The following is a 21,013-nucleotide window of genomic DNA, read 5'->3' on the forward strand; positions in this document are numbered from 1 at the left end:
GGCTTTGTGCTCATCCCGAACCACAAAGCCAGACCGAAATGCTTGAAATTAGCGCTTCGCGGGCAGACACACTTACCAGCAGACAGCAGTGACTAACTCCAACAAAAGCAGTGGAACTAGTTCCAAGTAGCCTTTAGAAAGAGACACAGAGCTAACCAGCAGCAGCTAGCTAGCCTGACTCAAAGAGATGTTCTTAGCGAGGTGAAGAGCGTAACAACTGAGTAATGACGACGATGACGGACGGGTATATAGTGCATGCGGGACCTGTCACCTGTTGTCATCACATCATTTGCCTAGGAGGCGTGATTAGAGGTGGCTTCAGCCAGGACACGCAAAGCGTGATATCCCGTACTCATGTGTTGTACTGAGTGAATCGGCTGAAAGGGAACTTATCTCTTATGAGGATTTATATCTTCCTACATTTCAATGTTATGTAAAATTTTTTGGGGATTTATTTCTGTCACAACAAAGGCAAAGTTAAAATTACCAAATGCTTGAATAATAGAGATTTCATTAGTTTTTCTAATTATACAGCAGGAGATGCTTTCTTGTTTTGATTTCAGGGTTTCAAATGATCTTGCTCAGCGTATATTTATACACATTATTGCAAAAGGGTGGAGACGTGTCAGAAAAATAAACCATAAACTTAAACAAATAAAACAAACATATAAATAAACCAAGAACACTAGGGCTGTGAAAAAAACATGTAGCGAGATAAATTGTTTACAATTTGGTTAGGACAAAAATTAACTAAGGGCAGAACTGAAACATAAAAGAAGGAAGGTTATCTGTACCGAGATGAATAATAACTGGAGTGGATGTTAGTGAGTAATTAGTAAGAAATTGAGATTTGTTTCTTTTTTGTGTGGACATCTATTGGCATTGACCGGTCACAGAGGAATAAAACACACAACAGTCACAGGAACTAGAAAAATAAAAATAGACCAATAGGAAATCATTCAAGCACTATAAGAAAATCAAAGCCATTTTATACTGTTAACTGTTTATTATATGACAGGCACACACAGGAACACACACTCATATGTATGCCATCAGATTCTTTAATTGCATCTTATGAACTGCCAGCTTAAGTGTTGTTAAAATTTTTTTGAAGGAAAGCTTCAGCAAAATTGCTAAATGAGAATATAAAGACATAAATACACTTAAATATTGCATAAAGCTTCACTTAATCTGTTGTTTACTATTCACAGTTGGGAATCCCACATGTCTTATGCATTGTTCAGGTGAAGGCTGCCAGTTGTAAACCATGCCCCTTTGCAATCACTGTTGTGATTGGCCCATGATCTATATGGATCAGCTTGTATGATGTGAATGAATAGACTAACCTGTATAATGTGAGTTAGTGTTTGCATATTTATTAAAAAGTGAAAGAGCCGGGGCTACAGTAAGACGCCGGTGCTCAAAGCCACTGGTAAAAAGACAGCCCATATTGCGGGCCGTTAAACTTTTCTTGCGGCTTTCAACTGACAGATCGCATTTGATTTTCTTCTTTTTGTTATTTCTACCACGTGTTTCTATTCTTTGTGTTTTGCTATGTTTTTGTTTTTCCTGAAATTGCACTGTAGAGGGATATATAGTCTTAGATTTATTCCTAAAGACTGCTATGCCCACTGAGGCTTCAGTCCTCATCGCAGCAGTCCTGGGTTCAAGTCCCGGCCCCGGCAACATTTGCCGCATGCCATCCCCCTATTTCTGCCCCCGTTTCCTGTCTACCTACTGTCAAAAATACTGAAAAATAAAGGTGACTAGTGCTAAATGTTTTTTTTTTTTAAGTATATATATATATATATATTTATTTCAGAATATCCCCCAAGGACCCCATTAGGTGTACCTTTAGTTATAATTTTAAACTTACAAGGCTAATTTTGGTTGCATTACTTGTTTCATCAGCCAACCTGCAGTGTTGAGAGCATGGCATTTATATAGTGTAATTGTTCAATATAATTAGTTCTAAGTAGAGTTTTCACTCTCCCTGTAGTGCGTTATTGTACTGTGGGTCAATCCAACCTCAGGAAAAACGTCTTAAAAATAATGATGAAGTAATTGACCTGTCGCAAAACCCCGCCCCCAAACGGTCCTTGTCCAATCACACATCATTAGCATTTCTAGCTATGTAAGCTAGGTCCGACATTCCCCAAGATGGTGAAGCGATGCGCCTAAGGTTTATGTAAATCAGACAGTAGGTATCCTAAGAGTTTGTCTGGGAGAGTCGTGTTTCTCATCCCTTCCCAAAGCCGAAAACACAACTGGAGCGGTGCCTACAATGGATAAAACGGTGTGGAAGGCCTCACTCCCAGCTGAATGTCTCGAAAATTAACAAGCATACGTACGTCTGCTCAAAGGTAAGGCAACTATTGTCCTGCTCTAGAGGTGATAATATCACGGTTATGAATAATATTCGTTAATATTGTGTATTATTTAGGATATTATTGCCAGAAGATTACCCTCTTACGTTTAGTAAGTCCATTACCTAACTTTGGTAAATGTCTAAGTAGATGTTCACTGTCGTGTTGGCTCTCAATGTTGAGAACCCTCTAACGTTTTTTTTTTTTCAGTTTAAATACATAAACGTAATTAGCTAACTAACATAAAGTTAGCCTCCTAACAAGCAACTTGAAATAATTTTGTTTTCATCTTTTATTTAACATTTCGTGAATGGAAAGCCTACCCCTGAGTATCCCAACCCTGTAGTTGCTGTACATGTGCTGAACCAGACTAGGGAGCAGCTCGGAGCCTGTCGAAAGCCACCCAAACATCGGTAGGTCTACATGCTAATATTTTATTTGAAAAAAGGGTTGCACTAACCAGTTAGGTAGAATGAACAGTGAATGCTTATAAGTTGCACTTCTCATTACACCACTTTGAAGAGCAACTGGTATATAGACAATGAATAGGGATTGAATGCTTGTTTATTGCACTTAAGGCAATGTAAATAAGATTATGTTTACCAACTTGCAGGTTAAATAAATAATAATCATGGACAAAATGTGTTTACAGATTAGGTTTTGCTGAGCTGAATGCTTCCAGCTCCAGCTCCTGCACTGATGATGCTGAAGAGACTCAACAGCATGTTGATGACTGTGGGGAGTGATATGTATAATATTAATTAGTACCGTTTTAAAATGAGTGTAACCCTGCCCAATCTCATTAAACTCTGTATTGTGCTAAATGATGAAATAGGCAGAAATAAATTTCTGACAGTGCATCTCCTTCCTTTTATTATAACATTCACTTTGTTCAGAGGTTGAAACAAACATACATTGTTAAATGCAATGGAACAACATCCAAAAGTCCTCATATGAAAAATAACTGATTTATCTCACTGGCATGTTACATAGTAGTCAAAGAAAAATACATCAAGCTTGGTCTTCATTGGTTCCCATTTTGCAACATCAAAGTGTATTCTTTCTAGGTGATAGTCCTCTTCACATTTAACAAAGAAATCACACCATGACATACATACCTGTGAGCCCAAGCTGCCCCATTATTTGGTAATGGTGGGCCTGACACTTTTAATTTATTGGTACCATCTGCCTGCTTGTAAAGGTAGCTCTGTGAAGCTGTTCTTAGAAGGGAACTTAATTTCTAAAAGCCCATAGTTTGGGCTTTCAGTCCCTCCCTTCTCTATCACTTTACAGTCAGTTGATGTACCAAGATGTGGGGTATTAGGATTTACAACAAAACCACATGGATACACTTTATTATCTGTGAGCCTGGTGTAATGTATGGCTGGTATGGGATCTTGTTCTACGCCTCTCTTCATGGCCTTTGTTTGTACTGATTCTGCACTCTTTAAGCTTGTAGCAAGTTTTACATGGTCTGTTCTTCTAGAGCAGATAAGATGTTGATGTAATTCGGGGAGACCTCGCATTGAACCACAAATTGTTTGTGCTCTGTTCTCTGGTTTCTCTTTCCAGAGCTATAGAATCAGTCAATGAAATGCTCAGTTGTGTGTAATGCTGCATGGCACTTTCATTAAGAACTGTGCAGAAGCTGGTGGGTTGGCATGGCAGAGGAAAGTTGGGAAAGTCATCTGGTTGGCTGACAGAAGCTGCTCCAGGGCCAATTTGGCTAATAAGTGGCAGCTGTAAAAAGTGAGAGATAAATAAATATCATTATGCAACTTTTCTTTTACACAGAGTCCAGGGCAACCCCAACTCCCTGGATGTCAACTGGAAAGAGAGCCTGAGGAGGAGCAGATCACTGAGAAGGAGAAGAACTTAGAAGAGGAAAACAACAACATGAAATTGACATTAAAAGAAACTGAAATAGAAAGCCTTAAGGCACAAATTGACACACTCATAAAGAAAAGTCTGACACCTGAACTCCTTGAAAGCAGTAAAATCCCCAAAATGCTGGAATACAGTACAGGCTTTACATATAAATGCTTCAACCAACTGTGCACAATATTTGGTATCCCAAATGATCCACAGACTGCTCAAGTAAAAATACCCCTAACATACAAACGCAATGATTGGAACGTTGCTGAGATGCCCCTTCGTAGCCAGCTGCTGTTTGTTTCTGTTGACATGAGCTATGGATCGTGCTATAGAAATAAAGATTTCTGGATACTATATGATGAAGATTATTTTTCTCTTTTTTTAATCACATAAGCACCTTTTAAGAATATGTAAAATCCAATTTTCATGAAACATCAACAAACCTAAGGGGAAAAATATTTTGCACAACACCAAGGAGTGCTACTTGATAATGACTGGCTTGCTCAAATGTTCTCTGCTTCATCTCGCCTGGTGGCTTAAACCGCACCCCACAGCATACTTCCAGCCTCCAACTTTGACCTCTGGTGCAGAGGCATCTGTAATGTAGCTTATGGGTGCATCTGACATCTCCCTCAGTAGCTTATACATTCCTGTCTCTAACTCTTTCCTATAACAAATACATTCACAAGTGAGTTTTGTCTTTGATGTCACACAGTGCACAGGAATACATTCTGAAAAATGTGATTGACAATGTTGCTGAAGGATATGTGAAGAAGAGAAAAAAAAAACATATTTATTGTGGATAAAACTGGACATGATGGGTTTCCGCTCGCGGTTGACTTTGGCCTTGGCTACCACCACACTGCTTACAGGTTGTCCGTAAATCTTTTTCCCCCTAGCTTTGTGCCACTGCTGGAACTGGCTTGTGCTGGAGATGTCAGCATTTCTGGCACGGCACAGGTCCACGGTGTGCATAAGGCCCACAATATGAGAGCAAAAACCTGGTGACCTGTTTTAAGACAACATTAGCATAACCACTTTTTTAACACTTTTGACAATAATGTACATAGCTACTTAAAGGAACTGCACATGAGCGCTTCAACATATAACCTTAGCTATGTCCATAAACCTAGAGTAACAAGCTAGCCAATAATGAAAGTTTAGCTAGCTAGATAACCTACAGGTAACAATCATATTTGACTAATACATTGCTTAACTAACATAAAAAAAGAGAACTTACTCTGCAGTGCAGGAGCAGGACTGGTCCAAAAGGGTGTGCTGGCTGCATTTGAGGTAGAGGTCATGGGGCTTCTCCGATTTTGCTTGAGACCGGTATGCTTTAACCTCGAGAATTGTTGTGTCCCCTTCATTACGTATTGTAATATTTTGAATATAACCCTCCACGGCATATTGTAACCCCTTTTGCCTCAATCTGGAGGATATCGTGCAAGTATTTCTCCAAAACGAGTCACTAACACGCATTGGTAAACAAGCTATCCCTGTCATGACATGCGCTAACACTCCGTTGGCTACAGAAAGCTTGACGGGCGTCGTAACAGTAACTAAGGGGGCGGGGCTTTTGCGAAAGGTAAATTGTTGTTTTACTTGTGCGTTGTACAGGGGTTGGACAATGAAACTGAAACACCTGTCATTTTAGTGTGGGAGGTTTCATGGCTAAATTGGACCAGCCTGGTAGCCAGTCTTCATTGATGGCACATTGCACCAGTAAGAGCAGAGTGTGAACGTTCAATTAGCAGGGTAAGAGCACAGTTTTGCTCAAAATATTGAAATGCACACAACATTATGGGTGACATACCAGAGTTCAAAAGAGGACAAATTGTTGGTGCACGTCTTGCTGGAGCATCTGTGACCAAGACAGCAAGTCTTTGTGATGTATCAAGAGCCACGGTATCCAGGGTAATGTAAGCATACCACCAAGAAAGACGAACCACATCCAACAGGATTAACTGTTGACTCAAGAGGAAGCTGTCTGAAAGGGATGTTCGGGTGCTGGATTGTGTCCAAAAAACATAAAACCACGGCTGCCCAAGTCATGGCAGAATTAAATGTGTACCTCAACTCACCTGTTTCTACCAGAACTGTCCGTCAGGAGCTCCACAGGGTCAATATACACGGCCAGGCTGCTATAGCCAAACCTTTGGTTACTCATGCCAATGCCAAACGTTGGTTTCAATGGTGCAAGGAGCGAAAATCTTGGGCTGTGGACAATGTGAAACATGTATTGTTCTCTGATAAGTCCACCTTTACTGTTTTCCCCACATCCGGGAGAGTTACGGTGTGGAGAAGCCCCGGAGAAGCGTACCACCCAGACTGTTTCATGCCCAGAGTGAAGCATGGGGGGTGGATCAGTGATGGTTTGGGCTGCCATATCGTGGCATTCCCTTGGCCCAATACTTGTGCTAGATGGGCACGTCACTGCCAAGGACTACCGAACCATTCTTGAGGACCATGTGCATCCAATGGTTCAAACATTGTATCCTGAAGGCGGTGCCGTGTATCAGGATGACAATGCACCAATACACACAGCAAGACTGGTGAAAGATTGGTTTGATGAACATGAAAGTGAAGTTGAACATCTCCCATGGCCTGCACAGTCTCCGGATCTAAATATTATTGAGCCACTTTGAGGTGTTTTGGAGGAGAGCGAGTCAGGAAACGTTTTCCTCCACCAGTATCACGTAGTGACCTGGTCACTATCCTGCAAGAAGAATGGCTTAAAATCCCTCTGACCACTGTGCAGGACTTGTATATGTCATTCCCAAGACGAATTTACACTGTATTGGCCGCAAAAGGAGTCCGTACACCATACTAATAAATTATTGTGGTCTAAAACCAGGTGTTTCAGTTTCATTGTCCAACCCCTGTAGTCATACTTATTAAGCTTTACTCAGCTCAATAAGTAGACATGTCTGGAGTTTGAAATGACATGTTGGTAGATATGTGATTATAGAAACAGACAAAAAAAGAATTTAACTAAAATACAAACCAGCATGGGCATGAACTTTGGGTCATGACCGAAAGAACGAGATCCCAGATCCCAGCGGCTGAAATTAGCTTCCTCTGTAGGGTGGCTGGGCACTCCCTTAGAGATAGGGTGAGGAGCTCGGCCATCCGGGAGGAGCTCGGAGTAGAGCCGCTGCTCCTCCACATCGAGAGGAGCCAGTTGAGGTGGCTCGGGCACCTATACTGGATGCCTCCTGGACGCCTTCCTCGGGAGGTGTTCCAGGCAAGTCCCACCAGGAATGTTGCAAGTCACTAACTGGATGCAATCTGCTGGGTTTCCTTAGACAGAAAAACCTTTTATCCAATTTGAATAAATAACTAACTCTGACTGCACTGTTCAATGGTTAGGATTAATTGGAATGTATGTACCTGACTGTTGTGAAGTGCCTTGAGACAACATGTGTTGTGAATTGGCGCTATATAAATAAAACTGAATTGAATTGAATTAACCTGTTAAGGCATTTGGGTCACACACAACTATATAGGAAACATAACGTTATCCTTTGTGTGTCTGTGTGTTCTTGTACTTGTTGCTGAGTGAGAACAATTTTTGGATATTTTAATCGCAAAGTGAGGACATTTTGATAAAGTGAGGACATTTTCCTGGTCCTCACTTTTTCAAATTCCGTTCTTGGGACAGGGGTTAGGGTTAGGACTAGGGTATGAATTGAGTTATTGTTAGGGTTAGGGTTAGGTATTAACTGGTTAGGGTTAGGGTTAGTGTTAGAGTCAGGGTTAGGCACTAAAAATCACGGAAAATGAATGGAAGTCAATGGAAGTAACCGAAAAGTCCTCATAAAGATAATAAAACATGGATGTGTGTGTGTGTGTGTTTATATTTGCACAACGTCCAAAAATAGTATCTCATCCCATGAAGCAGAGGCCAAGGTTCCTAAATTCTCAGTAGGGATAGTGTGTTTTTAAAAGATCGTGCATGGCATTGGATTTGTGACATTTTATAGAAACTGGAGTGATCAGACGTAGCAAATCCCTGAATTTTAACTGTGATCATGTGATGCATGTATATGGAAAGGAAAAATTATTAGACTTCCATATTGACCATTCAAAGTTTAATCTGTTTTTCTCTAAATCTCCTAATATAGACGCGCTGAATTAAATTACTTACTTCATAGTTCAAATCACTTTATCCAGTTATTCTTACAAACAAATCAATGCTGTTTCTTACCTGTATTTAATGTCATGCCCAAAGTGTTTTATAAATCTTTAAAAGATCTTGGAGACTACACAGAAGCTGGAGGCAGAATTGCTTATATAAGCAGGGGACCTCTCTTGCGTGCTGTTAGGGATCCTATAAAAGAGCCACCTTCAAGTTAATTTGTTTTGAAGATTAAACATGCTTAGTGCGGGTTTCTCTTAGAGTCATCGTTTAAACTTTGCACACTTCATTAAATCCTTTAGCTTTATTTCCTGCACACATATAATGTCTAAAAAAAAACCTACACGTCTTTCGTTTCCTTATACAGAGTGAGCACAAACAGATGGTATCATTTAGAAGGTTGATGTTTGGTATAAAAGCCTCCAATTCATAAACACAAAGACGAAAAGACTGGCAGATGCTGTTATAACACTGCCACAGTAAATCCTATTGTAAGGTGTGCCTCTCTGGGAGATGTGCTGTATGCTTATCTAGTCCACACACTCCTAACAACCCTGGGGGCTCACAAAGCCAACTGTAGGGTGATGCAGAGAGGGCAGCCTGATCACAAATATGCCACTTCCGCTCCAGATCCATAATAATCCACAGTACATTTCACAAATATAACTGTTTTCACTGAAGCATAAACAGGGCCTTCAAGGGTTTCCTTAGATTGCTAGTGTGAGTAAAAAAGCAAAATCTAAAACTCTGAAATTTTTTAGAGTTTCAACCCCTGAAGGAATTGATATTTGCACATTTATAGTCTTTGCAGTAGATAAGCATAATGTATTCCACAGATATTTTGTTTTAATGCTTTTTAGTTGACACTTTCACCAACCAAGCAGTTAAACCCACTTTAAAAAAGCTAGTGGAGTGTTGGAACATTAGCTTTTTGCTAATGGAGGCATTTGAACATTTTCAGTAAAATGACTTCAAAACCCTTCGTAATGATAAAAGATGGCTTCTTAAATAAAAGTAGCTGAACGACAAAATGAAAAAGACGGGAAAAAGCATCATTAGTGAATGCAGATATTCTGCCTGTGACAAATTAAACAATAACAACAACATTTGATCAATAGAATATGCTTATGCTTAATGTCTAGGTGGACTAAAATTGGCAAATGGGAAAGATTCCTGCATGAAATCCATCTGATAGAGAAGAAAGAGAAGGAGAGTTAACATAATTCACACCCAGTTATAATAAATCATTCCTGGCAGTTGTCTGAAGGATTAATTTAATTTCCCTTTTTAAATCACGAACAGTTTTTAATCCACGACTGATTCATGACTTCAGCTACTGAGAAATTCTTTAGCAGAAATAGTTACGACAGAAATCTTGAACAGAGTACAGAAAACCAGTGATGAGGCCCTAATACAGTCTGACAAGGAAGAAACACTGAATTGTTTTTCTTGACATATCCTGGACAGATTTCTTTTATTTTGTCTAGCTTCTGCCGATGCAGTTGTGATTGTATCCTCACTAGAAGGATCATGTGAAGTGGTGTGAGAATTCAAACGTAATCAAAGACATTGAAGTCAGAAGACAGTATTGTAAAATCTCTTTTTTTTTCAATTCATCTTACAAAAGGAGCAAAGTAAAAGTTTCAGGCAAGGAAGACACTTTCTAGAGGAACAGAGGAAAAAAGAACATAGAGGATAAAAATCTTGTTCCTTATTAACATAAATAAAGTTCAGTCAAAGAGATGCTGTGGTATCTTTTTTTCCAATTGGTGAAGTTTGAACACTTTTCTTATTTGAGTTTTACATTTAAACATATAACTTGCTGACAACTTCAATATGGTGTGTTAATATTAGTGTGAGAAAATTGCAACAGTTCTGGGTGGACTGTGTCTATTATCCAGATCAAATCAGGTATTACAAAATTATCATCACTGTGGAAACTTTACATTGGACCTCAAGCAACTTGGATTTCTGACCTGCTTCTATTGCAAACCAAGACCTCAATGTCAAAGTGAAATGCAAAATATACTTTCATCACCAAAAAGACTTGAGCTTTGAGCAATCGTCCAGTCCTTTTTCTACTTAGCCCAGGTAAAATGGTTTCAGTGTTGTCTTTGGTTCAAGACATGCTTAAGACTACAACTTTAACCCACGTCCTGAATATGTCTGTGTGGTGGCTCTTGAAGCTCTGACTCCAACCACAGTCCAACCCTTATGAATTTCCCCAAACACCTCAAGTGTATTCTGTTTTGCCTCTATATATTGGAAATTCCCCCTAAATCTCTGCATGCTGTTTTTACATGCAAACTCTGGCATTATGTTCTTGCCAATACCTTTGACAATGGTTCTCATTGTCTGCAAAAGTAGATACACCGATTTACTATGCACCATGTTTCTCAAAGTCAATAAGGTATTCTCAGTCTTCTTTGGGAAACCTGAAATTACTTAAGGTTTGCTTTTTTTAAAAGTGCTGGAAGAAGAGCTTTTGCCTGAACATTTTCCGTCTCAAAGTAGCTGTGCTTTTGATTGCAAGGCCATTTAAAGTGGCTACTCATGATTCCGGCAATGTGAATAATGTTTGCACAATGATAGAGAGGAGCAACAAGCTATCAACACATCAATTTCCTCATGTGATACAAACCTCCTCTGTCATTTGTTTTTTAGAAATTGTATCCTCAATCCCCTTTCCTGTCATTAATTCTTTCTCTTTGAGGATAAAGCTTGGGATTTTGAGGGCTTGGAGATATGAAAACTTGATCTCTTTTTTTAGAGCTCTTAAGGACAGCAGATTGATGCAGTGACCCCTTTGTGAAAGAGCAGGAAAAGCCAGTGCAGGGACATGTGGTGATGACAGTCCCTGGAAAATAGCTAATAGTTACAAAAAAAAAGCAAAAAAACTCCACTTTGAGGGGTTTGTGGATATACATCAAAGTAAATACAAACTAGATGAACATTGTTTCTCACCTCAAATCTCAGAGGAAATCTGCACATTCTGCAAACAAAAAGATATTTATTGTCTTTAAATGCACAATGTGTTTTTGGCTTGAACTACACACAATAGAGTAAGCTGACAACTTGTCAAACTCAAAGATAGGTTTATTCCCAGTGTAGTTTTGTTCTCTACAAGCTGTGTCAGCTTAGATGCTCACAAAAAGTGAAGCTCGAATGCATCTGAGAACAATTCTTAAGAAAGCAGTTTGCTAACAAGCTTTGTAACTGCGACGCACTGATAAACCAAGCAGAGGCGGCACACACACACACACACACACACACACACACACACACACACACACACACACAAAGAAATCAATGGAGTTAAATCAAAATGACTGAAATTCAAACATTTTTCACTTAGGTATATTACATTATTATCTATACTTTGATTGCAACTGCTACCTAACAAGATTAACCTAAAAGTTAATTAAATTCAGCACAATCAGGTTAACACATTATTTGCAAGTAGATGAGTAATGCATGATCTGCAGCCAATTAATGGATGCAGTCACATCACTGAATTATATGAGACTGTTGTACAACAACGGAGTGTCTTCAGTCAGAGGCTTCTTCAGATCTGCTGTAAGACAGACTGCTCCAGTAGATCCTTCCTGCCCACAGCGATCAGCATCTACAACGGCTCTTTGAAGACTCCTGTATAATATGAGCTATAACAACATTTAATTTCCCTTCAGCATTAATGAAGTATTTTTGAACTGAATTGAATTTGTAATTAAGCACCCGCAAGAACTGGATGATTCAAACCTGTTTTAATGAACAAGTATAAAATGTTTGCTTTCAAAGACCTGAAATTGTATCATTCTCTCTTACAGTGATGAGCTAAGGAATCTCCGAAGACGTGTTTTCAATATGAGTTCAAAACAGCAAATACCAGAATTTTGCAAAATACCCCCCAAAAAAACCACTGCTTTCTTCATATAGTCTTGTCATGCAGTGTCAGAATCAGTCGGTTCAACTGTGTGGCTCAGCAACACCATAAGAGAACTAACCATATTGATTGAAACACTCTGCATTTCAAATTTCTATGCTAACACCAAAGAAAGTTGGGTTTTTGTGCTAGCCCAGCTATGTCAAATATAAACCAACCCTGTTCTGGGTTGACTTACCACAACAAGGTTGGGTTTTGTGTTTGACGGAACATTCCATGAGTTTTTCAGTCCAGAAAAATTGTTAAAGTAAGAAATATGTAATAATATGTAATATTAAGGCAATTAGATAAATAGCCTTAATATTACAGATAAACATTAGATAAATCATTAATCAGCTGAATAAGGGACTGTGGAATTTAGATAACAAGATTTGTACTGATTTATAAGACTGTATCATAATCATAGATTTTTTCTGCCCAGTACATCTTTGCTGAAAATTCTAAAATCAAACTTATTATTAAATCATTACATCTAAAACAAATAATGATTTTGAAACACAATTGGAAGATAACTTGGCTGAAGTTACTTTATGAAGTGTGAATGTTGAAGCCAGTTACATAGCAGGTAAAAATCTAATGCTGCGTTAAGTTAACCAATTCAATCTCTAGAGTGAACTAAAGTTGCTAACCCAACCCACTGATGATGACTTGATTATATAGCATAAATTCATCATCTTGCTACTTCTTGTTTAGTCCTGTAGAAGAGATTTAGTGAAATCTGGCGAGGTTACCACAGAGTTCAGAATGGTGTCCTGTGAAAATGGGGAGGCTTCTTTCAGTCCTTCCTAATAAACTGGTTCACAAGTTTTACCCCATGTGTTTGAATAAAACTACGCGACATGGTCCTAACAGCAAAACCCAGAATTTGGATTTAAAAATAAGACAGCATTTTATTTTATGTTTTTAAGAACATAAAATTGGAAATTGAAAATCCAACAAAAACACACTATGTAGTTATTGATGGACACACAGAAATATTCATTCATCAAGTATTCTCCTTATTTTCATACCTTTTGAGGAACAGATGACTGAAACCTACTTTGCCAAAGGTAGAGAAATCTGTGTAAATGGGACAGGCTTCTGTTAATATATATATTATTTGGATATGTAATTTTCAAACCGACTGTCTGTTATTACCCTCACATTTGAAATGTTTATTTTAGGGTTGGTTTAAATGTGTTCTCTTTTGAAATATGATTTTGTCTTAGATATAGAGTCTCAAAGGTCAAACTAGCACAGCACTGAAGGTAATCAAATTTTCTCATACAGAACACAGCTCTTTAGTTTCATTCATTATATTCTAGCTTCTTTAAATGAACTGGACTTTACTTAGAGTCTGTCCAGGGAGATGACCTGATGATGGCTGACTATAACAGTCCTTTAAGATTAACTGATAAGTTTTATATGTAATAGTATGAACAAGATGAGATGTTTTCATAGCAATAAAAGAGTTAGGAGTCATGTATAAAAGACTAAGAAAAAAATGTTTTTTTGTTTTGTTTAACTTTATAGCTCTAATCACTTGAGTAAACATGAATTCCATGGATGCATACTCTGCAACTAAAATAGACTTTATGTTCCCTTTGTTTTAAAAGCGAGCCTACATCAAAAGAAGAGCTTTGCAGTTCTTTTAAGAATAAATGTGAACAACTGAAAGAAATTGCAAGAAAGTTTGACAAAGAAAGCTCAAGTTGTCTTAAACAATGAATTAACTCAAAATAGCAAAGTTTTAAACAACCACCCTTACTTGCAATCTTTTAAAGATGTCTTGACAAGTAGCTCTCTGTGTTTTCTGCAGGTCTGTTTTTTAAATCCTATCCAGTCGTAATTTGTTTTACCTAAATATAAATACTGACAATAACAACAGATCTTGCCAATGAAGTGAGAATTTCCCCTGCAAGATTTTACAAAACACAAAGTATTTAAGCTTATCTTCCTGGCGATCGCTTTCTGTGGCAGTAGCAGGTGATGCAACGGCTTTCGGGAACTATCGAAAAACTTTTTAATAGAATGCATTAACAAGGTCGTGCTTTTTAGAAGAACTTGGCTTTTGTCCTGGTCCTCAAAACAAATACTTTCCTGTGTTTTAATTAGTTTTCTATTTTTTTCTCTCAAAATCATGGAATGTTCTCACATAGAGTTTAAAGGTTTGCTGCAGCTTAAAGAATAAAGTGGAAAGAGCAATGAGTGAAATACAAATACCCAAACTGAAAATAGTTGCGATCGTTGCCCTATGCCTTCTTTTTGCCTTTTTGGATGTCACTGTGCATCACTTGTAAAACAAGTGACAAACTATATCTAAACTTTGTTTAATTTATATTGTTCTAAATGTGGGAATCACCTTTAAACAACAAGATTGTATAATATCTAACCAAAAACTTGTAGGCCATAACATGATATCTTTTTAATGAAAATCCAAATTATTTTAGTTGGTCTTATGTAATTTCTTTTTTTTTTTTTTGAGAAACATGATTTTTAGTTTTCATTATCTATTTATAGTATGCCAAAAAGAACAGAAATAGACTTTTGAAAATGTGTAATGAATCTATATAATAAACGAGTTTCAGTTTTTGAACTGAATTTCTAAAATGACTTTAAATAAATGTAAACATTTGGATGGCCTTCTAATGTATCGGGATGCCTCTACATATTGCACGTTTTTCAGTTTTTAGTCTCGGTATATTTTCCTGCGTAAAAACAGAGTTATACATTACTATTTTAGTTTTACACACAGTCCACTGTGAGAACTGATCTCCTCATTTCTAGAATGTGGCAGATCTCAAAAATCCTGTTCACTGCTCACCCTGAAGAATCACGCATGCGTCAACGACACAGAGCGAGAGAGAGACAGAGAGAGACGCTCCTGATTTGCCAACGCTGGATACGACCACTCGGGCCACTATTTTGCAAGGCTCGCCGTTACTAGCGCATCACCCGTCCGCACCTGCCTGCTTCATTGTTGTGGTTGGAGCGCTGGGATAGAGTCATTATTTCGCAGCAACCGTGGGAGGAGGAGAGGCATTTCCGACACACCGACAGAAGCGTGTAGCGTCAGATTCAGCACCACAAGATTAAGGAGAGCGTCCGGACTGAACCGATTGTTACTCTCCGGGGAGGTTAACGGAATAGGAGGACGTCGTTTTTCTTTCGGAGTTCACTCAGTGAGACCAGACGCTGCTGCTGCTGCTGCTGCACAGTTTGAGGACCTGCAAGAGGAGTTATCTTTTACGGTTAAAGGTGCGTACGTAGCTGGCAGAAAAGGCTTATGAGCTGAAAGATTTATTTTGCTAGCAGCCTGTGGCTTTATAGTCGCTGCACCGATTGACGACCGGAGCCCTGCAGCTAACATTAGCTTAGGCGAGGTCCGTCTGTTTCATTCAGCATTGTATCACAGCCTCCCCGCGGGACTATCAAATATATAGCTGCAAAGAAAGTCTTCAGATTTCACACGTGTGCTACAGGGTGGCATGGCGTTTATTTATTGAGCTGGTGTAGTCCCGTTAGCTGGAAATCTCAGCGTTTCCCCACGCCCGAGCTGCTATCCAGTAAGCCCCGGTGCTGAAAGCTTGTCGGGCAACGATGAGCCAGGCTGCTAGGCTAATGTTGCGGCTAAGCTAACCAACACCGGGCACTTGTGCTTGTAAATCCGCGTTCGCACAGTTGCATTCAGGGCTGTTTAATTATTCACCAGCTACTTACTAATTAGTGCCCAATGTCTTAATAGAAGTGCAGTTCGGGCGTCTTCCTGTCCTCGTTTAGTTTTCTTTTTAGTCTAATTTCATCGTCCATAAATGTTGCTTCTTTGTTATAGCGACTCTGGGGTTCATCGCTTCTCTTCTGCAGTAGTTGATAGAAAAGTTATTTGAATTTACCGCATGTGTTTTTGGTTTAGCCACTGTGTCATCTTGCTTCTTGAGTCGAGAATGTGAAGTGGCAAACTGATGCTACATGCCTCACCCTTACTTTAGAGCGGAGTCTGAATGAGCGCTTTTAGCACGGTCAAACAACACGACGAAGAAAGCTGAGAGCTTTGACGTGATTATAACCACTGGATTTAGAGTATGCACATAAAGTGGCAGAATAATGGGGTTTTGTCACCGATATTATATATTATAGCGCAAAGTATAATTTCTGCGGAGCTGTAAAGTGTTTCAGCAGTTCAGAAATCTTTTGAATTGCATGTTGTAATGAACTTATTTCCATCAGTCAGCGTAGTGGACTTCGGCGACACTGTACAGTACAGTTACAACAGGAATTGGAATCAGACCCAGTGTAGTCTGCCACATTCCCTTCACTGTAACTGGAGAACCAAGATCCGATGGGGTTGTAGAGGTTGCATAGCTGAATTTAGCATATGAGCTCATGATAGGCAAGAAGGCATGCACGCCCTCCCTGACATTGCCTGTCTGCGTCTCTGTGTGCTTTTCTTCTCCCTTGCTCGCTATGGTGGTTATTCTATTCAGCAGCAGTGGACAAACTAAAGCTGAGACACAAACTTGCAAATAATAAAAAAAAAAAAGATAAAAAAAAAAAGGCTAAAGCCCTGGCAGACTTTAGATTCAACCAAAAAGTTTGTTTCCGATTGAAAATAATGTAGGCATTTCCCAAAAAGGAATAAGAGAATGTAGAACTAAATTTTTTAACAATAAATAAATAAATAAAAAATAACATGCTGAAAATAATTTTTACCCATCTCAACAATCAATAAAAATAGCTTCAATTCAGTTCATTTGTATAACTCCAATTCTCAAAAAATCTCATCTTACTGTATTACTAAAAAAAAAACTATACAAAAAAAAAAAAAAAAAAAAAGTCTTACTCTGGTATTATTGTGTATATGACCAATATAGCAAGCTAGCATGAAATAGTGTTAGCTTATCATCAGAAGTCCCTAGTTTGTACCCTTCAGTTTCATACTGCTCCATGGCTTCCCTCTCTCTTCTTATCCAGACTGCTTTGATTTTTTAAAGAGCTATTATAGCAGCTTTTAATATATTTTTCTTGCCATGAGCGCCTATTTACATTTGTAAAACTGGGTGTTACTAATTTATAAACAAATACAAATGGTTATGGATTTGATATTTTCACTGGCTTTAGCATCTTATATTAGCAAATACTAGCATGGCTAGCATTGCTAAAACCAGTGTTCATGTGTATTCCTGAGGGGGAAATACACTATATTGCCAAAGGTATGGGGCCACACCACCAAATCGTTGTGGTGTTACAATCACTGCCATGGCTGCAGGTGAATAAAGTCTAGTGTAGAGAAACCTGACGGACTTGCACAGAGTTCTGACCTCAACGTTCTTGAACACCTTTGGGATGAATTAGAGCAGAGGCTGCAATTCTGGTTTTCTCATCTAACTATGAACGCAAACTTTTGGGAAGATGTTTACAGAATAGTTTAAAGTTGCTATTGCTGGCAATGGTGGCTCTATCAACAAATTGGACCTTATAAATTAAGAATAATATGTCAAAGTGCTTTGACTTTTAATATGTCAAATCTTGCGACTGTGGCTCAGGTGGTAGGAGTTGTCCTGTAATTGGTGGGTTGCTGGTTTGAACCACTTCTCTGTCCATATCAGTCGTTGTGTCCTTGAGCATGACACTTCACCCGACTTGCCTTCTGGTGGAGGTAAGAGGGCCCGGTGGCGCCGATTGTATGGCAGGCTTGCTTCTGTCAGTCTGCCACAGGGCTGCTGTGGCTACAATGTAGTATACCACTGTCACTGTGGGGATGACTGCTTGTAGTGTAAAGCGCTTTGGGGTCTCTGGGGGCTTAATAAAGCGTTACACAAGTGCAGGTCATTTACCATTGACATGTAAAAGCAGACTACTTTTGACAACATAGTGTAGATCCTTGCCTTAACTTTGAGATTCCCAAAAGGTTGCCAACATATCCAAATCCAGAATGTTCCATGACAGACAGAGTTTAAAAGCTCAAAGGGAGAATACAGACCAACTTTACTGTTCATTTTTCAGCCTTCCTATTATCTTATGAAAGTCTTGCTTTCTCTTACTCTCTTTCAGCCTGAATCAAACGGAGTTGTGTCCCAGCATGTTCTGACATGTCGTAGTTCCCTTTAAAATAGCTTCTTTCACCTTTTGTGCTGTCTCTTATTTTTTAAACACTTTACTTTTACTCAAAATAGTTAACTTCTTCCCTCAGTAACTGCATCCACAGCAAAGAGTGTTGTTTTTTGTTTGACTTGGTTGCACTTGCGTATAGTGCTGTCATTGATCTGCAATAGATCAGGATGTTGGTTCTCCGGCTGGCCAGTCTCCTATCAAGCCAAAAATTGGCCTGTTCCGGTCACCGGCAGATTTTTGGTTTTAACTCTAAACATTATATTTTATTATTTTTTAAGCTTAAAAGTAACTTAATGAGGCGTGGCGCTGATGGTGTAGGGGTTAAGCGCTCGACCATATACGGAGGCTACAGTCCTCAAAGCGGCCGTCTCGGGTTCAAGTCCTCGACCTGGCGACATTTGCCGAATGTCTCCCCATTTCTCTACCCCTCTTTCCTGTCTGCCTACTGTCAAAAAAATAAAAATAAAGGCCACTAGTGCCGAAAAAAAAAAAGTAACTAATTGAGAACGAAGAAATATTTTAATATTTGTCAGTGTCAGTTTATTTATCAAGCCCGTTTAAAAAAACAAAACAAAAAAAACAAAAACATGTTGGAACAAAATGCAGACTAACTAAAATGAAGAAATAAACAAACCACATTATATCACTAAAACAGTAAAACAAGGGCTAAAACTGTACCTTCTCTATGATTAAACAAATTAAAATTCCGGTTTTAAAGACAAAATATACAACTGTTTTATTTCGGAGTGTCAAACTCAATAGGAAGTCAATGGCAATCAAAACTGATGGGGTGTCAGTAGTTTTTGGAAACTGTCTAGATATTTCTTTTAGCGAGCAATTGTGAAGCCCAGAATATGTCCTTTACTAGATATTGACAAGAGGCAGACAAGGGAGAGGCTGTGCTTTCCGGCTGCCAAGCTTGGACAGACTCTCTACCGCCCTTTGGGAGATAGTTGCATATGTTTAATCACTGTCTGACCATCTGCCCGAGACCCTAATTTATACAGGTTATGTTTTACTTTTCAGAATATATATCTAATAAATTTACTGTACATTTGATCTAAGTGCTGGATTCTGCTGTTATACAGCGACGTTAAATGCTAAACATCCAAACATATTTGGCCGGTATGAATTTGTATTGATCTTTTATCACTATATTCTTTAAAATGGGTTTACTTAATATACACTCTGAATAAGTAATGAAAATTAAATTGCTTGTTCTGACAAAGTGGAAACTCCAAGACGATTTGTTCTTCATTAAACAAAATCATAATTTTGAAGAGACAGTTTTGCTGGTATGTCAGTACTTTCCTGGTGCAATCATTGTAGGACCTGACAGTCATCTTTATGCAATCATCTAAATGTTCTGAATCAGCTACTGCATGTCATTTGAGGTAGATGGCCCGTTTCTTTCAGTCAGTTTTAAGGAAAGGATGCAATTTATGGGTGAGACTGTGCAATCAATGACTGCCAGGAGTGTTTTGTTTCCTGTCTCCTGGGAGAGCAAGTGTTATGGACAGACTACCTTGAAACCCACAGAGCATGCCTCTGAGGTAGTCATGGTTCCCCCTCTAAATGGAACAGGATTGTTTCTGCTGTTAGCTGCTGGTTTTTAATCAGACTTGTGCGCATGTGCTTTATAGTTTTTAGGAGATGAGGCAATAGAAGCATCACGGTAACAATTTACAGATAGCTTCCATGTCCATTACATTATTTTTTAATAAATTCAGAATTTCTGTTGCTTCAAACATTCTCATGAGTGTATTAAATATCACACTTTTTACACTTTTTTTTAACATAATATAATGTTTTACTATAGTTTCATCATTCCACTATAGCATGTGCCTAATTAACTGCCTAATATGCCTAATTAGCTGAGATATATGCCAGTTATATACCCACGCTTGACTGTTGGAAGACAAAAACATATTGTATAATGATGAACAATTAAGTAGATGATCCAGCAGTGCTTATACAATACTGTCAGGAGCAGTTTTGGGGAAGGAAGAATTAATGATCTGAAAACTCTAGTTATCTGCATTTGCCATATTCCAAAAATGCACCCACAACACCCAGTAAAGGGCCCATGAACATTTATATAGTTTCTACAAAGTGTTATTCTCCACAGCATTCTCATTACTATATACTATATATATATATATATATATATATATATATATATATATATATATATATTACTGGTATAGACAGTCTGAATGCATTATATTTAAATAATTAGCTAAGATGTATTGCAGTCCAGATAGTTTTTCAAGATAGTGATTTTGCGAGAACAATAAATTTTCGATTTGTGCAGCTCCAATCTGGTGTTTCCGGTTGAGATGTTTAATTAAATGTCAAACTCTTAAACTGCATGGATCTTATCTTCTTCTTACAGTAAATTAAAAAGAAAAATGTCAGAAATACTTAGCTTTTAGTCAAAGAAGGCTATCAAAGAAGAGGAGTCCCCAGAACAGAGCCAGCCTTTTTTATCAGCTTGTGGAGCTTTTTTAAGTCCCTGGCTCTGATGCTGCTTCCCCAGCAGATGATGGTAGAAGAGATCACACTTTCCACAACAGACTTATAGAAGATATGCAGCAT

General features: G+C 38.5%; 1 protein-coding gene and 1 long non-coding RNA gene across 2 annotated transcripts in view; both read left to right on the forward strand.

Annotated features, from left to right (window-relative positions):
• Positions 1–2,109: 2,109 nt before the first annotated feature.
• Positions 2,110–4,600, forward strand: LOC124868787. Its single transcript, XR_007038383.1, has 3 exons — positions 2,110–2,363; positions 2,685–2,779; positions 4,161–4,600. It is a non-coding gene; the product is annotated as an uncharacterized LOC124868787 (long non-coding RNA).
• A 10,609-nt stretch (positions 4,601–15,209) lies between these two features.
• The window catches only part of ctnna2 (catenin (cadherin-associated protein), alpha 2), a 466,961-nt gene continuing 461,157 nt past the window's right edge, over positions 15,210–21,013 (forward strand). The window contains exon 1 of the mRNA XM_047366904.1: positions 15,210–15,562. The gene's annotated coding sequence lies outside the window, so the exon portion shown is untranslated. The remainder of the gene's footprint in view (positions 15,563–21,013) is intronic.

Source organism: Girardinichthys multiradiatus, chromosome 5, assembly GCF_021462225.1.
Source record: "Girardinichthys multiradiatus isolate DD_20200921_A chromosome 5, DD_fGirMul_XY1, whole genome shotgun sequence".
NCBI classification, from domain to species: Eukaryota; Metazoa; Chordata; class Actinopteri; order Cyprinodontiformes; family Goodeidae; genus Girardinichthys; species Girardinichthys multiradiatus.